Source organism: Sciurus carolinensis, chromosome 7 (assembly GCF_902686445.1).
Source record: "Sciurus carolinensis chromosome 7, mSciCar1.2, whole genome shotgun sequence".
Classification (NCBI taxonomy): Eukaryota; Metazoa; Chordata; class Mammalia; order Rodentia; family Sciuridae; genus Sciurus; species Sciurus carolinensis.
In genome coordinates, this window is record NC_062219.1 from 54,369,312 (window position 1) to 54,393,473 (window position 24,162).

The 24,162-nt window shown below is 34.9% G+C and overlaps 2 protein-coding genes across 4 annotated transcripts in view; one reads left to right on the forward strand and one right to left on the reverse strand.

Annotated features, from left to right (window-relative positions):
* Cep57l1 (centrosomal protein 57 like 1) overlaps nucleotides 1–24,162 on the reverse strand; it is a 136,199-nt gene that overhangs the window by 65,565 nt on the left and 46,472 nt on the right. The window lies entirely within an intron of this gene.
* Sesn1 (sestrin 1) overlaps nucleotides 1–24,162 on the forward strand; it is a 96,125-nt gene that overhangs the window by 1,628 nt on the left and 70,335 nt on the right. The window lies entirely within an intron of this gene.

The window sequence follows — 24,162 nt, forward strand, 5'->3', positions numbered from 1 at the left end:
GTGTGGAAAGTTTTACATTTAAAAGTTTAAAGCCTCTAAAACGATAAAAGATATTAAATAAATGTTTCCTAGTCAGTTTGTTCAAGATAATTGGTGGAACAATTTTCTCTTGTTCTTTAAAAAAAAAAAAAAAAAATAGAATTTGTTCTCTAAATGCAGTCTTTTTTTTTTTTTTTTTTTTTTTTTTTTAAATAAAGAGGGCTATGTAAAACAGTAAAAGCTTGTTATAAAGGAGCCAACATCTTCAGGTTGACAAGTTGAACCCAGGTGGGGCATATGGTAGAAACACTTTGATGGTAAATTTACTCAACCACCTCTTCTGTGTTTGCTTAAATTGTTTTTCTTTTTATATGCATATCTATTTAAATTGTGAGTGCAGCAAAATTTAAAATATTATAACCCCCCATTTTTATATAATTGATTTATTCTGTTTTGTTAAGAGGTTTATTTCCTTAGAGAAATACTTAAAAATAATAATGTTCAGTGATACGCTATGTTTGTCAATTTATAAGTTAGTCCACATGTGTTGTTCAAAGTCATGTTATGAGAACTTTTTAAAATTTGTAGTTTACTTGGATATGTACGTAAGCTAAGCATGATAATTTTTCTATACTGGCCTGAGTTTAACTTAAAGGAAGAGAAAAACCATATCCATAAAATAAAGACTCTAAGATTTGGGGGTATTTCTCCTCATGAATAACTTGGTAAACAATTTTTATAGTTAATTTTACCAGAAATAATGTTCTGTATTCCTGAAGCTTATCCTTTTAAGCACAAAAAGTTATTTATCTCTTACACTGTAGTCACTATAACTACCATTTCTTTTCATAATAGTGCCATCATTATGCACATCAAATATTATTATGAATTGTGTAGGATTATATAATCCATGTCCATGTTTTTTAAAAAATATTTGTGTCCAATTTTTATAATTTTTCTGCCCTTTCCCTTGCTGTTTGTATACTTCACTTAAGTCTCTTCCTGTCCTTTCATCTTGCTCTTCTTTATATTATAGTGAGAAACTAGATAACCAATTTTGTTAAGAGTTATGCTGAAAATAAAAGTAAGTAGTTTCTGGGGAGTGTTGTGTGGAAGGATTGCAATACAAATGATAAGTAAATGGGCACTAGAGTCACACCTAGGCTCAAATTCTCCTTTGTTAATGTACTGCCATAACCTTGGGCAAGTTATTTGATCTTTAACTTGGATTTCTAAATCTGTTAAATGGGAATAAGAACATAGGGCTATCATGAGAATTAAATGAGAAGTAAAGTGCCCCAGCATGGTAGACACTTCTCTCTCTTTTCACAAGTGAAATATATGGACTATGTGAAATTTATTTCAGGACTCATTCAGCCTATAGAAGGATTTGAGAATTTTCTTTACTGTGAAGATTTCCCATAAACTTACACTTTTGGGGAAATATTTGGGATTGAACTCAAGGGTATTCTACCACTGAGCTAGGTTCCCCAGTTCTTTTCATTTTTTCATTTTGGGTAGTTGCTGAGGTGGCCTTGAACTTGGAATCCTCCTACCTCAGCCTCAGTAGTCACTGGGATTACAAGCATGCGCCACTACTCCTCGCTAGACTTAACACTTCTTTTCATTTCTGTATCTATTGTACCTTATTCCTGACACTTTTCTAAGAGGATCTTGACTTATATTGTGCTATAATCACATGTTTGTGTGTCTGTCTCCCCCAGGAGGGCTGTAAGTTCTCAAGAGTATTGGCTCGAACCTGGAAGCCACTAAATAAATACCCAGTGGATGAACAAATTTATATTTGCCTTCTTTCTGTTTCTCATCAATCTAGGTAGATGAAATTTCCATTTTAGGGAGTTTCTACCCCCACATTATTCATCCATGCATGCATTCATGCAACAAATGTTTAGTGAACCCCTGGTGAGGATTGAGGACCAGTGGTAACAGTGTTGACATTCTACTGAGGGAAGAGAGCATAAAGAAGTGAACAAACAAAAACTTTAATTTTAGATAGTAAGGGAAGACTTTCCTGAGACAGTGATATTTAAGCAGAGACTAAATGAATAAATGAGATTTTTCTGCAGATTAGGACTTAAGTAATAGTAGATTTGAAGGCCTTGTGGCAAAAGAGCAAATGAACTCTAGGAACAGAAAGTGATTCAGTATGATTGAAGTAGACTGAGGGGGGTGTGTGAAAATTTAAGAGCACGTGCTCTGGAGTCAGGTCTGTTTTCAGTACTTTATTTGCTGTACGATGTGGATGTTACATAATCACTCCTTGACTCAGTTTCCTAATCTGCAAAATGGGGAAATGTTAGTATTTCCTTGCAGTGTTGCTATGAGAATGAAATGAAATTATGCTTTCAAAGGATAGCACAGAGCCTAATACATAAGAAATACTCAGTATTGTTAGGTATTCTTACTATTGTTAGGCAAGATTCAAATACCAGAGGGCTGGTAAGCCATGTTAAGGATTGTGGACTTTATCCTAGAAACAATGGGAAGCCACTGAAGACTTCTGAACAAGGTGGTGACGTGATTGATAATGTGTAAGAAGGATCATTCTGAAAGCAAGGCGGAGATGGGTTTCTAGGGCCAAGAGTGGATGTGCCATAGCACTTAGAAGGTTGTTCCACTGGTGTGTGGCAAAAATGATAGTGGATTAGGATGTAATGGAGGAAGTGGAAAAGGGAAATTAATTGGGGAGATAAAGAGTTATTATATACAGGATATAATTTTTAACTGGATGTAGAAGTTGAGAAAAATAAAAGCAAGGCTGACTCTAGTTTGAACTACTTGGTGAATAATGTAACTATTTCCTGATATAGAAGAGTGGCAGGAGGTCCATTTAGGAGAAAAATTATTTCTGTTTTATATGTGTTGAGGTTAAGTTGCCTATGAGATGTCTGAGTAGAAATGACTCCTAAGTGGATTTCTGTTTCTACTATTGTAGTTCTATTGTCTCTCACATCTCCAGACCTAACCTAATCCACCCTCCACCTTTCTATCTGTCCTCCACGTAGCTGCAAAGTCATTTATCTAAAATGAAAATCTGGTCCTGTCGCATAATAACCAGCATCCTCTAGCTTCCACTTGCCTTTCCACCCTCTGCCCCACTGCTCCCACCTTATCATCAATCTCACTTGGCAAACTAGTAATTCAAATGTAGTATTCCACAATGCATTCATTAGTAAAGCAGGAAAAACTGAAGTGCCTATGCAATTCTTGCAGCTGTTCTTGAAGGACATTAAGTGCTTGTTCTAGGTCATCTCCAAGGACTAGAAGTGACTGGGGAGATATGGAAGGTTGTAGTAGGGTGGGTTCAACTCCAAATGGCTAAATCTGGAAAAAATTGGCACAATGGGAGGCAGCATCTTCTGTTTATAAACATGTTCTTGATTTATTGATTTCACATTAACAACATATTGAAATCTATCACATTTTTGAGAACCACTCTGTACTAGGCACTGTGCTTGCACTAGAAGATCAGTAAGATTGTTCCCAGCTGTTGTGAAAAGTCCTCTGTTCTTATGGGATGCTCTATTTATTCTGGGATACCATTTAATATTCTTGATACCCTAAGAAAAGAAATAGAGGTATTGACCTTAGGCCTACTTTACTGATATAATCCACTAGTGAACTATAGTCTTTTGGGGGGGGGGTGTTTCTTGGGATTGAACCCAGGGTCACTTAACCATTGAGCCACTTCCACAACCCTTTTTAAAAGTTTGAGACAGTCTCTTACTAACTTACTTGGACCTCACTAAATGGCTGAGACTGGCTTTGAACTTCAGTTCCTCCTGCCTTAGCCTCACAAATCACTGGGATTACATGCATGCGCCACAGCAACCAGCATGAACCATAGTCTCAATGAAGCTTATCAAATTAAGATGAAAAACATAAGTGCATATATGTATCAAAAGATCATAAGGAGTATCCCAAATAACATTTTTAAGAATCTTCATTTAATCATTTTTATTTCTGTATTATGAAGAGAGAAAACCATTAAATTTTCTCATACCAGCATTTAACATTTTCTGAAAGCAATTTGGCTTAAGGTAGAAAATATAGACTAAATAAAATAGTTATCTTTGTTAAGTGGTGTGGGGAAGGCTTTCATTTAGTGAAGTAATAGTTACTTCCCTCCCCCCAGAGAAATGAAACTTTAGTTATTGGATATGATGCACTTTTTGCAGTTGTTGGTGTTGTACTTGAGATTGGTGTATCTAGTTGCTATCCAGTTAGGTAATATATAATTTATAGATCTAGCAATAAGTTTTTTTTAATTTCACACAATAATTCTGGACATTGCACAATTCCAAGCTTGATTGATTAATTATTGACTCAATTGTATTACTATTTTGCTTTCCATCTTTTAAAAATGTTATTCTTCTTTCCTCAGCATAGGAAGTGATGTCTGTACTCATGGTTTCAAGGTTGCAACAACAGTTTCAGACATCACATGCAGTCACAACCATCTGCAGCTCAAAAGAAAGTGTTTCTTCCCATGTTTCTATCAGGGAAGAAAGGTTTTTCCCAGAAGCCCTCTGGGAGACTTCCTCTCAGTTTTTCATTGCACAAGATGGTGGTCACATGTTCTTTCCTAAACCAGTCATTGGCAAGGAAATTAGGCATTTGTATTTTTAGTTTGGATTAATGAGTATTCGGCCCCTAAGGGCTAAGATCCACTCCTCTCCCTTTCCCCCATCACATGAACAGGGCTAGTTATAAGTGTCCTTTAAAACTGTACCTATATCTAACTAGATAATATATCACTTGGTCTGCTTATAATTTGGATTTTATTGGTTAGACGAATACTTAAGTCATTTATAATGGGTCTATGAAATAGTATTTATAGTATATTACAAACATTCTAGAAGCAGAATTTTATTTTGTTTATTTAGTTTTTTAATGTGGTGTTGAGGATCGAGGGTGCCTCACACATGCTAGACAAGAGCTCCACCACTGAGCCACAACCCCAGCCTGGGCTCTTTTTTTTTTTTTTTTTTTTTTTTTAATGATTATTTTACTTTGATTTCTTTTTTATTGCTGGCCAGTCAAAGCCAAAAGTTTAAGATAGTACATTTCAAACATACACTGCTGACTCTTAGGTATAACAGCAAATACAAGAGTCCTCTTTCAATATTTACACTAAGCTTCTCTCTTCATATCCACTATTTTCTGGCCTTTCTTCTTTTATTGATATAGTAAGGACTCCATCCCTTTCCTTCAGAAAGCCTTAATACAGCTTGCTTCTCCACTCCGTGCTTTCTCTCTTTCCTATCTTTGACCATTTTCCTTTGTTTTGAACTCAGGAAAATACTATTTACCCTGAGGTTTTCTGGACTTTTTTTGGATAGAGAATGTGAAGCAATTGAAGGCTTATCTTTTTTCTTATTCTAAGTGGTTTGAGGACAGATATCTTTTTTTTTTTTTTTTCCTTCTGGCTGACAGGATGAATAGTATCTGTTCTATTTACCATCAATTGCGTCTTTATGATATATAAATGCATCCTGTCTTCTTCCTTTGTTATGAACTCTTTCAGAAAGTTTGAAACGAACAGGAAAATTGAGGTGGGGGGGTTACTAGGGTCTGATCCCAGGGATGATCTACCACTGAGCTACATCCCCAACCCTTTTTATTTCTTATTTAACACGGGCCTCCCTAAATTGTGCAGACTGGCCTCAAACTTGCGATTCTCCTACCTTGTAGTGGGCACCACAACAACCAAAGATACTTATTTTTCTTTAAGTTTTCAAGTTTCATATATTTTTTTTTTCTGTTAGTACTTCAGATGGCCCTTAACATGAAAAAGAAAAAGAATGTTTAAATTTAAAGATATTTTTCTAACATGGTTATTTTGTGTATAAACGGGATGTGGTATTTTGTTTAAAGATGGGATGTTAAATACTACAGTATTAAATTTCAGTTTAAGGTCATGGGTTGTTCATGATGTTGTGGAAGATTTCTGAAACAATAGTTTAGCATAATTAGAATTATTCCCCTCATCTTTAATACTTTTTGCCCCTTGGAATAAGAGGATTATAATATAGGTGTGATATGCTTTGTTTTAGAGTTACATTTATTTTCCTTTTGGTAAGCCATAAGAAATTAATAAAATGTCTTTTTACCATTTGAATAGGTAACAAATTAATAATTCACACAGCCAACTTACAGATTTGTTGAAACTTTTATCTGATAGAATCTTGGGTATAGTAAAGGATTCTGAATCACTTAAAATTATTCTGACAGGCTCTATTTAGGGTTTTGTATTAATCATAAAGAATTCTCATATTTAAAAACAGTGTTTAAGTTGTAGAAAAGCATGGACTGAAAGGAAGCATCAACATGAGAAAGATCTCAGAATTTGTGGAAGGACAGAGTTGGTGCTGGGTGAGTAGGGGAAGGCAGTGCTTAAAATACGTAGAAGGATAAAAATGCTGTTGGAAGTACATCAGCACAAAGCACGCCTTGCTACCTATTTTAATCACTTCCTCGTCATTATTTCTCAAGTCTGTTTTTTAACACCATGGTAAAATATCTAAATTTTTTTTATGGAAGTCAATGGAAAATAGGATTTACTTTGACCTTGCTTTTCTAGGTCTCATTTAGTATATGAAGTGAGAAAGACTAACTGACCTTGAAGAAATTACCTAGTGCTTTAATTATACTGGCACAGCATACTCAGAAAATCAGATTGGGAGGATTCATCAGAATATTTGGTGATTATTTCTGAGGTCATCAGGGAACTGGAAATACAAGTATTTATTTCATGTTTGACTTTCTTTTCGTTGATTACTATACCCAGGCAAACCAGTGTTTATAAATAAACTTTTATCGGTGAAGTTAGTATGTAGGAAGAAGTATCTTGTAAAAGATACTTGGTTTTGTTTTCTTTGAATCCAGGGACACTCTACCACTGAACATTCCTAGCCCTTTTAATTTTGAGACAGGGTCTTGCTGAATTGTTGAGGGTCTCCCTAAATTGCTGTGGCTGTTTTCAAACTTTGAGGTCCTCCTGCCTCAGTCTTCCGATTTACTGGGATTACAGGCGTGTGCCAAGATGCCCAGTAAAAGATACTTTTAAAAAACTTTTATCTTTTTTGGTACTGGTAAATTTAACTCAGGGGCACCTTACCACTGTACTATTAATCCAGCCCTTTTTATTTTTTATTTTGAGACACTGTTTCTCTAAGTAGCTTAGAGCCTCACTAAGTTGCTCAGGCTAGCCTCCCACTTGCCCACCTCAGTCAATGTGATTACAGGCAAGCACCACTGTGCCCCACTGTACACTTGTTTTGTAAAAATGCTTTTTTATTGGCAATATTTTGGTAGTTTTTGTAGGCCAACTATTGGGACCATTTATTTTATTTTCCCCATTAACATTTTATTGTTAAATGTCTGTATTACTTGTAGACTCAACTTGTGGCACACTTTTCAAGTAAATAGACTAAAAACAAGTTTCACTTTATAAGAAAAGAAATCATAAAATTTGGCAACACGAGAATTATCTGTTCTCTCAAACTTTAATGTCTTTTATAAAACTATAGAAAGTTTTAATAGATTGCAATGAAATATGGAAATACTTTTTATGAAAAAATTAGATACTTTTAGTTTTATTTATACCTTTATATTTTACTTAAACACTACCCTATTTTCAATTAAAAAGTGAAAGATCTTCTAGAATTACAAAATATTACTTACATTATAAAATTGCCTTAAGACTTCCCATACTTTTTTTGGCACTGGGTATTGAATACAGGGCCTCAAACATGCTAGGTGAGCTTCCCTACTACTGAGCTATATTCCCAATCCTTCCTAAGCTTTTAAACCATACTAAAGAGAAATAAAATTTATGATGTGACCTTTGTGAGTTATATTATCCAAATCAACTTTCATATATATTCATTAAATAAATATGCACATTCACTTAATGAATAGTGTTCCTTTAGTTTTTTAACTAACTTGAATTATTAACTAATTCAAAATTGTTTCAATAGATAAACCAATAAACATGTATGTAAAACTAACCATGTGGCTAGGAGAATTTATTAATTCTATGTATTTTAGTATTCAATAAAGTCTAATTTGAATCTTAGTTTACTAAAAGCATTTACTGTTTTGATACTTTATTGTTTGATAAACTTTGCACAGTTGTCTTTAAATTTTACATGATTTCATTTTCTAGCAAGTTGGCAGGTGTTAGCTGTCTATAATTATAACTGAGTAATTTTTCAAATGCTATTCATAGCCTAAACAGCAAGAAATTCTTGAGATCATGTGATAAAGATCAGCCTTGCAAAATAGTGGTAGAGTGGTATGTTCAATGGTGCTGAAGGACATTTTTAAGAGGAGCCTTTCAAAACTAAACAGTGATTTGAATGACAGGTATTCTCACAGAATAAACTCTCCAAGTTGTTGATAGTGATCAAATTAAGATGTATCTACTTTTTTACCTAAGTAGTTGATGCATGTATTGACAGTTTTTAAAATATAACCTATATTTCTTTGTTTTTGTTGATGATAGAGGTTCTGAGTATGAAAAATAATTGAAATTTTATTGAGACAGTATAAATTTAACAATTGAAACTAGTGAATTATTTCACTTCATTTCATTCATTATTTATTGTGAACCTACTATATGCTAAACTCTGTACCTGTCTATTTTTTGACATGGGAAAGAAAAGTCTATAAATTTCACTTAATTTTAATAAGGACTCTACTTAAAAAAAACTGAAGAAGAGCTGGGTCTGGAGGTGTACACCCATATTCTACAACTTGTTAGGCTGAGATAGAAGGATCAAAAATTTGAGGCCAGCCTGAACTGAGATCCTATCTCAGAATAAAATAAAAAACACTGGAGATGTGGTTCAGTAGTCTATCACCCCTGGGTTCAATCCCCAGTACCAGCCAAAAAAAAAAAGATGGTGATGATGAAGTCTCAGCAGCTTTTATGTTTTTTTTTCCTGATTTATTTTATTTTCTAACTATTCTAAATATCCATAGTGTCATGTTGACTCTCAGAAATATTTAGAATGATTTAAATATCATTCGAGGTTTTCTTTACCAGCTATGTGACCATGAATGCGTTAACCTCTGTAGTCTTAGTTTCTCATCTAAGAATTGGCATTTTATTATCTTCCTTCTGATGTACTGAAAAATTAAAGGAGTTAATATTGTAAAGCATTTTGTAAACTTCAGTATACTATACAAATTTAATTATGAATGAGTTCTTTGAGCCTCTGCTTACTTATCTGTAAAATGAGAATAATAACTTCATAAGGTGATTTTGAGAATTATTGTTCAATAAATATTTGTAATGATAATGATAAACTTGATCTGTCTTCCAGCTAATGAATCAGACTCCAAACTGGCATTACTTTAGGAATGGACAGTCTCAATTTTTATGTAATTGATTTTCATGCATTGCACATTTTGTATCTTGTGTAGCAACACTCCTAATTGCCTTTTGTACGTTAAACTCAGTTTTCATACATTATCTGATTAATGCTGATGTTTGATTGTGACATAGTGTTTCTAACCAGTCACTGCCCCAAGGTAAATGTTGGACTTTGCCCAGGACTGAGGGTAGATACACCCTGTCACTGGAGTCCAACATCATTCTGTAATGCTATCATTGCACTAGCAGGAAAAGGTGGCAGTCAGGCAGGCGAGTGATCAGGTATACATTGTGAGACCCTTGGCCAAAGCCTGTGTCAGTACCTGGACAGCATTTGGGAATAATGGTCAAGAGCCTAGGCTCTAGAGTTAAACCTGAGTTTAAGTGCTGCTCTGCCAAATTCTGACTTTAGGCAAGTTACATAACCTCCTTAAGCCTCAGTTCCCTACACAGTTGTGAAGTAATGTGTAATGTTTACTAGAACCCAGTAACTCAATGAATGTTAATTCTGAGTATTCTATTCTGTTCCCAGCCTGTGGGGAAGAAAATGGAAAGTTGAACCCTCTGCATAATATGCCCTTATGATCCCTCAAGTCTGGGAAAATGAGAAAGTTTTCATCTTCTTATAGGTTCTTTGATCTAGAGGAAGTAGCCACCTCTAGGAACCATAATTAAGGATTTAGTAAATATTGTTTTAACTCTCTGAGAATTGGACTCTGCTTATGTTAATCTACTATTCCACTTAGAAACATTTTACTTTCAAATATGTCTTCAGAGACGCTTAATATAGGAAATCATGATGGCCTGTATACCAATGTAGTTATTAAGCAGCTGAATCCTCTATGCCTTGTCTATTCATGTGTAGTTATTCCAAGAAAGTTATCTGCTACAGAGAATGCTTGCCTTGAAGGTCTCCTAGAGCTGCCCCATCAATGTTTCTACACTGCTTCCCCAATGGAAGGCTGGCTTATTAAACAGAAAGTCCTCCAAACAGTTCGCTCTTGCCAGATAATTGGCTCAGCCCAGTGAGTTTGATATAATTCAGACAAGTAACTGCAAAGGTTACATTATCAAAAGATATTCCAGAAGAGGTAACAGAGTTTGAAGAGATTGTTTGATTTCTTGAATTTGCTTAATAGTATATGACTCTTCCTATACTCCCAGGCCTACTTATATCTCCTACTGATCAGAATGAATGTTGGGGTAGTGGGAGGTTGAGGGCAGAGGCAGCAGTAGACACTGCTTCAAAATGTCCCATGGGTTTGGAAACAGGGTCTTAAATCATCTTTAGCAATCTGTATGTTTTTGAATACAGGGGAAATAGGCATTCTATATGACAAAGCTGGTTCTTAGTCCTTTTCATATATTAATTTATTCAGTCTTCACAACAACATTGTAACAGTGTAGGTATTATTATTCCCACCTTATGCATTAATAAAACTTAAGGCCCAGATAAGTGTAACTTGACCAAGATATCATAGCCAGTTTGAATAGTAGCTAGGTTTTTAAACCCCAGGCTATATCCACATTTTTCAACATTATCCCATACTATCTGAATAAAAACCTAATATCCCTAACAGTGAAAATATCTTACTTTCTTTTCTGATTTATTTTACCTTGAAGATGAAACTTTAAACTTTGGTGTTTCTAGAGTAAACTACTTTCTCAACTATCTTTAAATTGCATATCAAATTCTTATTTAAATGCTGACCCATCTTGAAATTGCTTTTGAACCCTACTGAATCTTCATGTTTCACTGTGGTATATAATTTTCATTATTTTATCATGATAAGTTTCAGCTGATAGCCTGAAATCTGTGAACTGTGATCTTGGAATTATGGTGCAGAAAAAGCTTATCTTTACATTAAAAGCTTCCAAGTAAAATGATTTCCTTAATGCATTACCTAAAAGAAAATTTGGTATATTTCCATGAGTAATAGACTCAAGTTTAGCTTTGAAAGTTAAAAGAGCATTCTCCTAGCTAGTTCATTGTTGCCATGACAGTGCTGGCAGTGAGAGTGTTGTAGTAACTCCTTGCAATGATCTTATTTTAGACCCTAACGTTTGCAGTGCTGAAAGTCCCTTTCCCCGCCCCACAAGCAACTCTAGTGGAAAAGTACTGGTTTTATAGCAAGCTTCTAGCTTTGTAGCTAAAAGACTGCACTATTGTGGGCTTTAAAAAAATAGTGTAGGAGTGTCGAGTATTTTTCCTGTGGATTATGAATGTTTGAAATCTCCCAGAATATGGTATTACATTACAAGTCATACAGCAAGTTGTTTACAGCTAAAGGAAAGGGACCTCAATTGTCTTTTTAAAAATGACCCCAGATTGTATAAGTGCACTGAGCTTATATAGAAGCGATTTTTCCATTTGTATGTCTCCCATGAATACTTTAAACTCTTTGGATTCTTTTTTTCAGTTATTATGGAAAATTGTCATTAGAATCACAAAGGACTGTTTAAACAGTGTAGAAAAAGTACTCTTTTCTGTGTCCTTTCCATTATTCAATATTTATCTGCTTAAATTTGAACACTTTAATATTGATTACATTTTTATCTTTTTTTTTCCCCCCTTCAGAATTGGGGTTTGAACCTAGGGTACTCTACCACTGAGCTACATCCCCAACCCATTTTATTTTTATTTTGATACAGGGTCTCACTAAATTATTCAGGCTGTCCTTGCAATCCTCCTGCCTCAGCCTCCCAAGTCACTTGTGATCATAGGCATGCCATTGCACCCTGTTAGCATTGATATCTTAAATTGTGAACTCACTTATGTAATGATTTAAGAAATTACCCAGTTTGAACTGGGTATCTGAACTAACATAATTGTTGAAGCTTTTTGAACTGTTGGCTGTATGTTGTAAATTTGATTTTAAAATATGGGCTGGGGTTGTAGCTCAGTGGTAGAGCGCTTGCCTTGCATGTGTGAGTCACTGGGTTCGATACCCAGCACCATATTAATAAATAAAATAAAGGTATTGTGTCTATTTACAACTAACAACAAAAAATTTTGTTTGAAAATTTAAAAAAATATTTTATTGGGGCTGGGGAGATAGCTCAGTTGGTAGAGTGCTTGCCTTGCAAGCATAAGGCCCTGGGTTCAATCTCTAGCACCGCAAAAAAAAAAAAAAAAAAAAAAAATCTCATTGATATTTTGAATTGTAAATCCTATTATAATTGTACCATTAAGCACAAAATCGTTTCAAATTCATAATTGTAACTGCCATTTTATATACTTTTGCATACCATTTGTTAGAACAGTTTTTTAGTATTCATGGCACATGCACTAAAAAATGTACTATAGCATGATGAAATAATGACTTTTGGCAGATGACCTGTCAAAAAAAAATATGGGAAATCTAAATATTATATTTCCTTCACTAATGGCAGTTGCTACCAAATGATTACATTTTTTTTTTCTAAATACATTCTGCCCTCTATCCATGGCTTCCATAATCAATGTATTCAACCAACTGTAAATCAAAAATATTAGGGAAAAATTTTGCATCTTACTGAACGTGTGTAGACTTTTATCTGTCATTGTTCCCTAAACAATACAGTATAATAACTATTTGCATAACATTTACATTATATTAGGTAATATAAGTAATTTAGAAATTATTTATGTGGGAGACTACGCATAGAATTTAGGCAAAGACGATATACCATTTTATATAAAGGACTTGAACATTCATGAATGTCGGTATCCTTGAGGGGAGGGGGTTCTTGGAACCAATCCTCTGCAGGTACAGAGGGACAGCTGTACTACATTAAAAGTGAAGACTTAAACATATCTTCCATGGTTGGATCTGTATTAATTCTTAAAGTATGAGGAGGTTCAGGCAAACCCCTTTGTTTCTTTTTTTTCAATTCTCATGGAAAAATAACTTTCTAAGAAAAAAAATTTGACCTCCAACTAGAATTTTATGTGGCCTTTCCACCAAGAAATGAGATATCAGAAATATTTGTATTATTAATCCCTTAGTAGTAATTATTCAGATAAGTAAGTGTCAAATTTTTCAACATACAATAGCCTTTGGCTCCTTCTTTGAATTTTGAAATAAAAATGTAGTAATATATGAAGATTCAAATCTTGAGATAAATACTCTTTCACTCTCATTCTACATCTTTATATTATTTTATTGGTTGTAATGAGACTAAATTATGGTTAGTTTCTTTTCCTGTAAAATACTTAATAGCAGGGTTGCTTTTCTTTGAACCTCTTAGCACCTGGATAGCTAACTTTCCTCTTCATCTAAGGCTGAAATGACTGTGCTTCTTAAAAATAAGAATTAATTTGAAGTCTTTCTTTGTGTTAGACATTCTTCAGGCACTATGGGGATATATATCTTTGGAAGATAGTCATTATTGCCCTTTAACAGGGCAATACTGTGGTACTGGGGATTGAACCCAGGAGTGCTCTACTACTGAGCTACATTGCTAGCCCTTTTCATTTTTTATTTTTAGACAGGGTCTCTGATAAATTGCCCAGGCTGCCTTGAATTTGTGATCCTTTTACCTTGGTCTCCCTAGTCCCCAGGATACAGGAACACACCACCCTGCCCAACTAAATCACTGTGAAACTTCTAAAGGCAAACTGGGTGTGGTGGCCCACACCTGTAATCCCAGCAACTCAGGAGGCTGGGGCAAGGAACATTGCAAGTTCAAGGCCAGCCTGGGCAATTTAGCAAGATCCTGTCTCAAAAATAAAAAGGACTAGGAATGTAGCACAGTTACGCCAGGTTCAGTCCCCAGTATCAGAAAAAAAAAAAAAAAAAAAAAAAAGTGTTGTAGTGATTTAGAGGGGAAAATTTTAAGAACAAAGCAAGACTGTGACTAAAAATATAAAATTTTATGGTATGTCTATACAGTATAACTGTTGGTAGGAGAGTATGTCATACAGCTAGCCTTTCTGGAGAGCAGTGTGGATATGTGTCAAAAGCCTTAGAAGTGTGTGCATGGTAATTCTTTTAGGAAGTCATCTAAAAGGATTTATATGAGTATAAGCACAATAGTACTATTTGTGATATAAATATTTTATCTACATGTATTTTATATGCAAGTAGGTAATAATCTAAATATCCAATAGTGGAGGATTAAATTATGTGTATAAAGGTCTATTATGTTACAGAAATTTGTTTTAAAATGTACTCTTTTGTAAATAAAACATTTATTTATTTATTTATTTATTTATTTTTGGTACTGTGGATTGAACCCAATTCTACCCAGCCCTTTTTATTTTATTTTGAGAGACAGGATCTCCCTAAGTTGCTGAGGGTTTCACTAAACAGCCCAGACTAACTTGAACTTGCAACCCTGCAGCCTCAGCCTCATAAGTAGCTAGGATTACAGAAATTTGGTTTGGATTTGTCGGGGATAGAACCAATTCACCTGACTAATAAAACACATTTTAAGTAGAAAAGCATTCTTAAAATAGTATGACATATATATATATATATATGTAGAAGGGGGAAGTCAGGAAATTGCGTATACCCAAGTATTAGCCATAGGTCTCTTTTGGGGTGGGAATATTGGAATTTTTTATAGTAATAATCATTACTTAATTTTGAGTATTTACCATATGCCAGGCATTATGGTAAGCATTTTACATTTAACATTTATAGCATTTTGGTGGGTTTTATAGGTTTTGAGGAACAGATTTTCCCCAAATAGAACAACTGTACAAATATGCATGCACCCACTCACTATAAGCTTAGCTTGTTTCTGATTTATTTAGCAGAGGAAATGGGAACTCTCAGAAGCTGTGCATTTTGATTGAGAAGAAGCACTTGCAGCCTACTTTGGTACCACTTTCTTTGAATGCCACAGTTCCAAGGGGGTGTGCAACAGCTGATGACCCTCCATTGTTGTTGCCATTTTTTTATTTAGCATTTATGTCTGTATTCTAGAATAATTTACATAACTAATAACTTTCTGTGAATGCCTGCTTTCCTGCCATCTCTAATTTTACATTTACGACAATTGTTTGTGGCGAGTTTTACATTTTATAGATGGCGACAGGGGAGGACCTAGAAAGATTGTTATTTAATTCAAATAGTGAACACTGAGGTCAAGAGCCGTGATTCCTAAGTCTGTGTTCTTAAGCACTAATCTGTTTTCCTGTTGCTTCTCTTCTTCCTCTTTCCCCCTTCCCTTCTTCCTCCTTTTCTTTTTCCTCTTCTTCCTTCTCCTCTTCCTCCTCAGTGAGCATGTATTACTTTTATATTGGGAAAAACAACTTCAAATCAATGTGGGAAAAATCATATGATATGTATAGTGTTATAGTAATTCAGAGCAAGGAAAGATCAGGATGGGTTGGGATAATAAATACAGTTTAATAGAGCCAATAAATGTTAATGTCGTGATTAACTTTTCTTCTCAGCTTATATGTTTACACAAGCATGCACTAATTCTATCCCTAACAAGTCCAAACCAAACCTCTGATGACTGACTGGAAGCAATTTATGCTGTTTTTCTTGCCTGCAGACTAAGTTTTGGCCCCGTTTTTGTTTCCTTTTTGTGGCCCACTTTTATCTTCTTTGCACCATCTGTGAGGGCATGTGTGAACTTGTCGCTGTAACGTTTGTCAAAGCTCCTTCTTACTATAGTGTTATACCATCATAATTTAAAGATTGAAATGGCTAAAAGAAGTTGTGGGAATTATATTACCTAACTGATATTTCCCTAGAATGTTGCTACACTTGGATTCAAATTCATACTTAATTCTATATTTTTAAACTCATTGAGAGGTAGTAGGAAATCTTGAATCTTGTCCGATGAAATAACCTTATAGCTTAAACTAGGACTGATGTATGCCAGTATGTGTTGGCATAGCAATACTTGTTAAATTACTGAAGTATTTTCATACCAGTTCAGAGATATAAATAGAAACGGCAAAAAAGCAATAAAATTAATATATAATCAAGGGAAGTGGTTTATGTTAGAAACTACACATGTACTTAGATTCTAACCTGTTCTGGTCACTGATAGTCAGTTGTCCTATTTATTTCAGATGTTGGACTGGGTGCAGAGTTTTAAATAGGAGATAGAGACCATGCAGGTATACTGGGAAGGACTGAATTTATAAACCCACAAAGAAGTGCCAGTTTGTGCCAAGGAGAAAAGTAGGTTTCCAGGCTCAGGTAGTGACTAAGCAGACTGCCACAAGACAGGGGCAGAAGCCCTTAAGAACATTTCCTCTGTTGGGTTTGAAGAACTTTTTTTTAATTGAATTGCAATATATTGGTTCATAACAAATTTGATGGTTTTAAACAGTGCACTTCTATTATATCATAATCCCAGCTAGCTACAGCTCAGCCGAGGCTGTGGTCACATCTGAAGGCTTAAATGGGAAGGATCTGCTTTTATAGTCATGTTCCTTGAGGGCTGATAGATTGAGGGCCTCAGTTTCTTCTTGGAAATTGGCCAGAGGCTGCCCTCAGTTTCTTGCCATGTGGGCCTCACCATTTGCTTCATCAGAGGAAGCATGTTAGAAGAGCTGTAGAGAGTACCAGCAAGAGAGAAATTACGGCCTTTTAAAACCAAGTCTTCGAAAGAGACATCTCGTCACTTTTGCCTTAATCTTTAGTTATAAACAAGTCATATGGTCCAGCCCATACTCAAGGGAAGTAGATTACATAGGGAGTGAATACCAGGTGGGGAACAGGAGGAGCCATTTTAAAAGCATTTTACCATAACAGTGTATCTCCTGAAGCTAGAGGTTGGGAGAAAGGGGCCTCCCTGAATACTGTAAAGAGAGTTGTGATTTAGAGTACATGCTCAAGAACCTATTTAACAAACGAAAAAGAGTATATAGCGGCAAGTGATAGTGTGAGCCCAATCCTTGACTCCTCCCCATACTTGCTGTCTCCACATTAAGAACTCTGCTGCCATCCTGGCCAGGGGGGCCCTGCCTCTCACTAGTTGGGGCCACCAAACCTCAGTGGGAAGGGCCTGCTCATCTCTAGCAGCTTCTTCATCTTCCTCTTTCTTCTCCCCTTTCCCTGGGACTCTCCTCTCCCTTACTCCTGTGCAATCCTAGGACACTTTCTATTTTCCATTCTTTGCACTAAAAGTACAATTGCATTTGCCCCAAAGATAGGAAGTGGTAGATACCTTTTTTTTTTTTAACCATTTGGTGATAATCTAGTATATTGTGAATCAAATCTCACCTGGATATGATTTAGAGTGAAAAAGAAATTCCAAACTTTTATGAGCACCCTCGAATAATGATTGAGATTAAATATTATACTAATCCAAATTTCTGTTCAGATCTCCCAAACTCAAATTGATATACTTTATACCAATTTATTAGTATCTGAAAAGGAACAGATGAGATAATTTCATCTTTTTTTTAATTTTATAAGCTATAATCCTTATGAATTTTGGTTATTGCAGAATCACACAAAAATGAACACATAATTGATAAGAACTTAAGAACAATTTACCCCACTGAAAACAGTGTCAAGGCAAGGGCCTTTTAATTATAGAAAAAGCTCCTGGTTTTAGTAAAAGCAATATTATTTAAAATTTTCTCATTTCATTTTTGGTATCTTGGCCAAATATTTTAAAATGAAGCAACTTTTATATGTACTTTAAATCTTGGAAGGGACTATGGATAGACATAGATACAGATTCATACACAGAAACATTACCCATGATTTTCACTCTTGGTTGTGGTTTATGCTTTTCTACATTTTTCTAAATGTATTTTTATAACAAGTGCATCAATTTCTTTCTTATAAGACCAAATATGAGTCATTAAAAAGAAAATAGCCTAATATAGTAATCCTACTTTATTCTCAGGGGCTATTTTCCAAGACCACAGGGAATACCCATTGATAGTACCTACACTATAATACTGTGACTTTTTCTCCTTTACATACCTATGATTAAAATTTAGTTTATAGAGGTTAACAATAAAATAGAACAATTTTAATCATATGCTGTAATAAAAGTTATATAAATGTGGTATCTCTCTCCTTCACTCAAAATGTCTTATTGTACTGTACTCACACTTCTTTTTTGTGATGAGTCAGATGGTACTACAGGGTCTACATGATGAGATGAAATGAGGTGAATAACATAGCCATTGTGACATAGTATTAGGCTACTATGAATGTTTTACTGAACATAAGCCCTGCAATTTATCAAAGTCAACAGTTGATCTGATAACTGCTAGGCAAAGTAACTTTTTTCTTTTTTGAAACTTTATTTATTTTTATTACCTTTTTTAGACAGTGATAAATATTTTTTTTAAATCTTTTCATACATGTATATAGGGTAATAATGTCTGTCTCAATCTTACCATCTTTCCCATCCCCATCTGCCCTACCTACTCCCTTCCCTCCCCTCTGTACAATCCAAAGTTCCTTCATTCTTCCCTACCCATCTGCCACTATGGATCTGCATCCACTTATAAGAGGAAAACATTTGGCCTTTGGTTTTTCAGGATTGGCTTATTTCACTTAGCATGATATTTTCCAGTTCCATCCACTTACCAGTAAATGCCATAATTTCACTCTTCTTTAAGATTGAGTAATATTCCATTGTATATATGTACCACATTTTCTTTATGCATTCATCTGTTGAAGGGCATCTAGGTTTGTTCTGTAATTTCACTATTGTGAATTGAGCTTCTATAAACATTGATGTGGCTGCATCACTGTAGTACGCTGATTTTAATAGGCTAAGTAATTAATGGTAGCGTATATGGTATAGATGCACTAGACAAGGGATAATTTTCATCCTGGACAGGATGGTGTGAAATTCCATCATGCTACTCAGAAAAGTGTATAATTTAAAACATGAGTTGCTTACTTCTGAAAATTTCCATTTAATATCTTTGCATCATGGTCCACCGTGGGTAAATGAAATTGCAGGAAGTAAAATCATGGACAAGGTATAATACTGTGCACCATTTTTATTCATACAAGAATGACCTTTTTGGTAAGTAGAACGTCAGTATGCTCTTCAAAATGTCTCCTTTGGTATATACTAATTTTAAAAGCTATGATTCTTTTATTTCCTTTAGAAATACCTTTCTTTCAAAGACTTTGGCTGTTAATAAAGATTTTTTTTCCCTAATGGATTTTGTATTTGTGGTTTCCCCCCTTCACACTGGATAAAAATTTACTGGATTTTCAGCTTGTTGTTTTTATGAGCACTAGATGGCACTCTTGCTCAACTGAAGTCTAGTTTATCTTAAATTTTGATGTCACAGAAGGCTTATGTTTCTGTTTGTTTCAGTGGAAGGCTGGGAGAAAAAGAAAGACTCCAAGTTCAAATATCCAAGCTTAGCTGGTTGAATTTTTCTATCCATCCAGAAAATAACCATATTAATAATAATATCAATCACTCTACAAATACCTATATCTTTGGGACTTGTTCTAGGCAGCCACATACATCAGTGAGAAAAAGAGAAGAAAATCACTACCCTAATAGAACTTATATTCTAAGTTCTAAGCTTGATTTTTTTTTCAGGTGCTATTCTAAGCTCTGTGTGCATGCATTCTTTCACTTATTTAACTTGCCCTTTTAATAAAAAGAAGCTGAGATAGAGAGGTTGTCTAACTTGCCCCTGTTCATCAAGCTAATGTAGGTAATCAGAACTATTAGCCAAACCCAGGCATTTGGTCTCGAGTTTGTTCTATTAATTTCAATATTATACTGCTTCTTGAAGCTAAAATTACATTACTCTGTTGCGTGAGAATAATATAAATCCACCTACTTATAATTGTTCTTATATCTGTTCAAATAGTTTTGCCATTTTTATTGAAAAAAATATTGACTAGATAAAATACCTATATTTTTAAATGATTCTATAGTCAACCATATTATTTTGTTTTATTTACTTTTTAGTACTGGAGAATTGAACTCAGGGGTTGCCCCAGCCCTTTTTATTTTTTATTTTGAGACAAGGTCTCCCTAAATTGCTCAGATTAACTCCGAATGTGGAATTCTCCTGCCTTATCCTCCTGAGTAGGTGGGATTATAGGTGTGTGCCACCATCCTGGACTAAACCATATTTCTTTTAGACTCCTCGTGCTACCCATTGAATAGTTGGATAAGTCATATTAATGAGAGCTCTAACAGGTTATGATTAAGTTGTTGTAAAATAAAATATGGGCATCAAGTGTCAGAAGTTACTGTTTTACTTGCCTTCTCTCTCTAAGTATCATTATACATTTTAGTAGTACTAAAATATAGTAAAATAGTAAAGTCAGCAATACACTATGAAACTGAAAAATTATACAGAACCCTAAATCATTTCTTGGGAGGCATTCATGTTTTGGGAAATAGGGGGTAACTTACCTTCCTCTAAAAACAAGTTTTATGTGATTTAGTGAAATTATACTTGTATTTCTCAAGGACCAGACTTGTATTTAACAGTATGGTTATCATAAGTCATTGAGTATAACTAGAAATCACTCACTATAGAATAAAAATATTTAGGATTAATTCACACATAGATAATTAATTAGTAAAACTCACCTTCAGGAAAGCTGAAATGAGTATTTCTTAACTGCTTAGTAGGCAGTTTGTTGCTATAAAACTATTTAAAATAACAAAACTATGTTTTTAATATGCTAATAATTAAAGTTAACTAAATGAACTTAGTAGTAAAAGATATTTACTTGTGTTCACTATGGAGTAGAAGAAAGTTTTCAGCATTAATTTATTTTGGAAGATGATACAATTAAAGGGTTTTCAAACTGAGGATTATGGGGTTTTTTTGTTTTTGTTTTCAAGGAATTTGTGTGCCCATTCCATTGCATGCAAAACTGTATATTCTTACATGCATTTTTTCTTGGGAAAGAGCCCAATTTTTATCAAATTTTTAAAGAGATTTCGATTTCCTTAAAATTAAGAGCCACTGCTAAAACTGAGTGACTGGTTACATGTAAAACTATTTTCCTTGAACTTTGGAGAAAATTTTAAGTAATCAAAATTTGGAGTTTTAAACTGAAAAAGGGAAAATTTTGTTGATTAAACATTATCTCATCCCTTTTGGACTGTTGATACTCTCCTCTCTGCCATTGATCTCCTGAGACTCCTTGCTTTGTGTCTGGTGATTATTTGTACGTGGGCTTATTATGATGCTAGTTATAAACTAACTGGCCCAAACATGGCAGTTTACAGATTAAAAGTTCAAGACTGGCCTCCAGAATATGAAGACACAGGGAGCCCAGCTGAGCACAGCAGTTGCAGCCCTCATGTAACATGAGAAAGACATACATATTAACATAGAAATCGGTACTAGTCAGTCTGCCAGGGTACATAGCCTTGTTTGTCCAACTGTCTAACCTTAGGAAAGTTATTTAACATCTCTAAGCTACAGATTGTTTGTTTTAATTTTAACTGGTAACATATAAACATAAAAATTATATGTATTAGTGGGGTACCATGTAATGTCTTAATAACATTAAACAGTGTATGATACTGAAATTAGGTTAAACTTCTCTGTCTCTTTAAACATTTAGCATACATTAATGATAAAAATTTTCAAAATCCTTTCTTCTGACTTTTCTAAATATATAGTACATCATTGTTATTTATAGTCACCATACTATGCAGCAGTACACCAGAGCTTCTTGCTCCTATCTATAACTCAGTACCAATTGATCAACCTTCCCCCATCCCTCCCCACCCTCACTAAGCTTCAGTTTTGTCTCTAACAAAATAAAGATAATAGCACCTTGATTTCTTTCAGGTACTTAGCATTGTGCCTGCCTTAATATTTAGTATGTTAAAAATCTTAAATCTATCCTTATATTTGCTTTAGTTGTCTAAAATAGTAACTGTGTCTAATCTTGATTTATTTTTCTTTTCCTTAACACCATTGGGGACATTGTTATTTATTAAATTATTTGTTGATTCTGCCAGCCCTACTCGACTATAAGCTCCATGAAGACTTTCTGTTCATTTCTGGACCTTCTAGGCTAATTCTAGTACAAACAAATGTCCAGCAGATATTTGTTGAATGAATGGCATGTTGGCTATTATTATTGGACAATTTCTATCCATCCGCCTCCCTCCCACCTGCCTGGACAACTGCTTCTTTTTAAATGAGATGGGTAGGCCAAGACAAAAGTCTCTTTCTCTAACTGTGTAGCTGAAATCATATCTTTGAAAGGGATATTTATCTCTTTTGATTCCTCTCTACTAAAGATATGGCCCATAGAGCTGGGCACAGTGGGTCACCCCTATAATCCCAGTGTCTCAGGAGGCTAAGGCAGAAGGATTACAAGTTTTTCTTTTTAAAAAAAAATATTTTTAGTTGGATACAATACCTTTATTTTATTTATTTATTTTTACATGATACTGAGGATTGAATCTAGTGCCTCACATGTGCTAGGCAAGTGCTCTACCGCTGAGCTACAACCCCAGCCCAGGATTGCAAGTTTGAGGCCAGTCCCAGCAATTTAGCGAGGCCCTGTGCAACTAAGTGATACCCTGTCTCAAAATGAAAAACACAATTACAACAACAAAAGGGCTGGGGATGTGGCTCAAGGGTAAAGCAACTCTGGGTTCAATCCCCAGTACCAAAAAAAGGTATGGCCTACAGACCAGGAGCATCCATATCACATAGAAGGTACTAGAAATGCAGAATCTTGGACCCTACCCCAACCCTATTGAAACAGACTTGAATCCCCAGGTGACTCTAAGGCGTGTTATAGTTTGAGAAATACCATGTTGACCACTTAAAGGATTGTAGATTTTATCTTAACAGTAATGGAGAAACACTAAAATATTTTAGGTTGGAGATTACATTTTCAGATTTGTAATTTAAAGTGATCATTCTTGTGTCAGAAGCAGTGGTTGTCTTTGATAGGACAAACTTTTGACAGGACAGGAATAAGACCAAAGCTTTTCACTGTACACTTTTCCATATGGTAATCCCTGGCAGCATGTGTCCTGTCTATGCTGTCCTCCCACCCTAACCCTATTCTCATTCCTACACTGTGAAGAATGAACCCCTGCCTTCATATTCAGGATTCTGTGTATATCCAAAAGTGCTCTTTGTCTTCTCCCTGGATCTTGGGATGTATTTATGGGCTCTGTGGTTACTCATAGGGAGGATAACCTTTATATAAACCCTGGGAGCAGGCTCAGTCCTTTTGGGCAGAGACTTCCAGGATTCCTTGTACCTAAAGCATAATCATGAGTAGGCAGATGCCCTTGATTTTGTGGACTTATATGTTGGAAGGGTGCAATTGGAGGAGGTATATGGCAGGCCCTCTAAAGTGCAGGGGCCCACTGTCTGGGTCTTAGGGACATAATGTCCTTTTTTTAAATTTTTATTTTTATAGACTACATTTTGATTCATTGTACACAAATGGGGTAGATCTTTTCATTTCTATGGTCATACATAATGTAGATTCATACCATTCGTGTAATCATACATGTACATAGGATAATAATATCTGTCTCAGTCCACTATCTTTCCTTCCCCCACCCCTTCCTACCCCCATTTCCCTTTACACAATCCAAAGTTCCTCCATTCTTTTCTTGCCCACTCCCTCTCATTATGTATCATCATCCACTTATCAGAGAAAACATTCAGCCCATAATACCCTTTTGTACCTTCTATTCTCAAACCATTTGAATGTATTTTGTTCAATGTGAATATATTGCCTACATAGAAAATTAAGTAAAATGGAACATCAAGTCATAATAAATAAAATCACACTGGCTTCTGTGTGGTGAGTAGACAAGAGGGGCATAGCAACAGAAGGTACTCAACTGGAAAACTATTACAGTGCAGGCACAGTGAT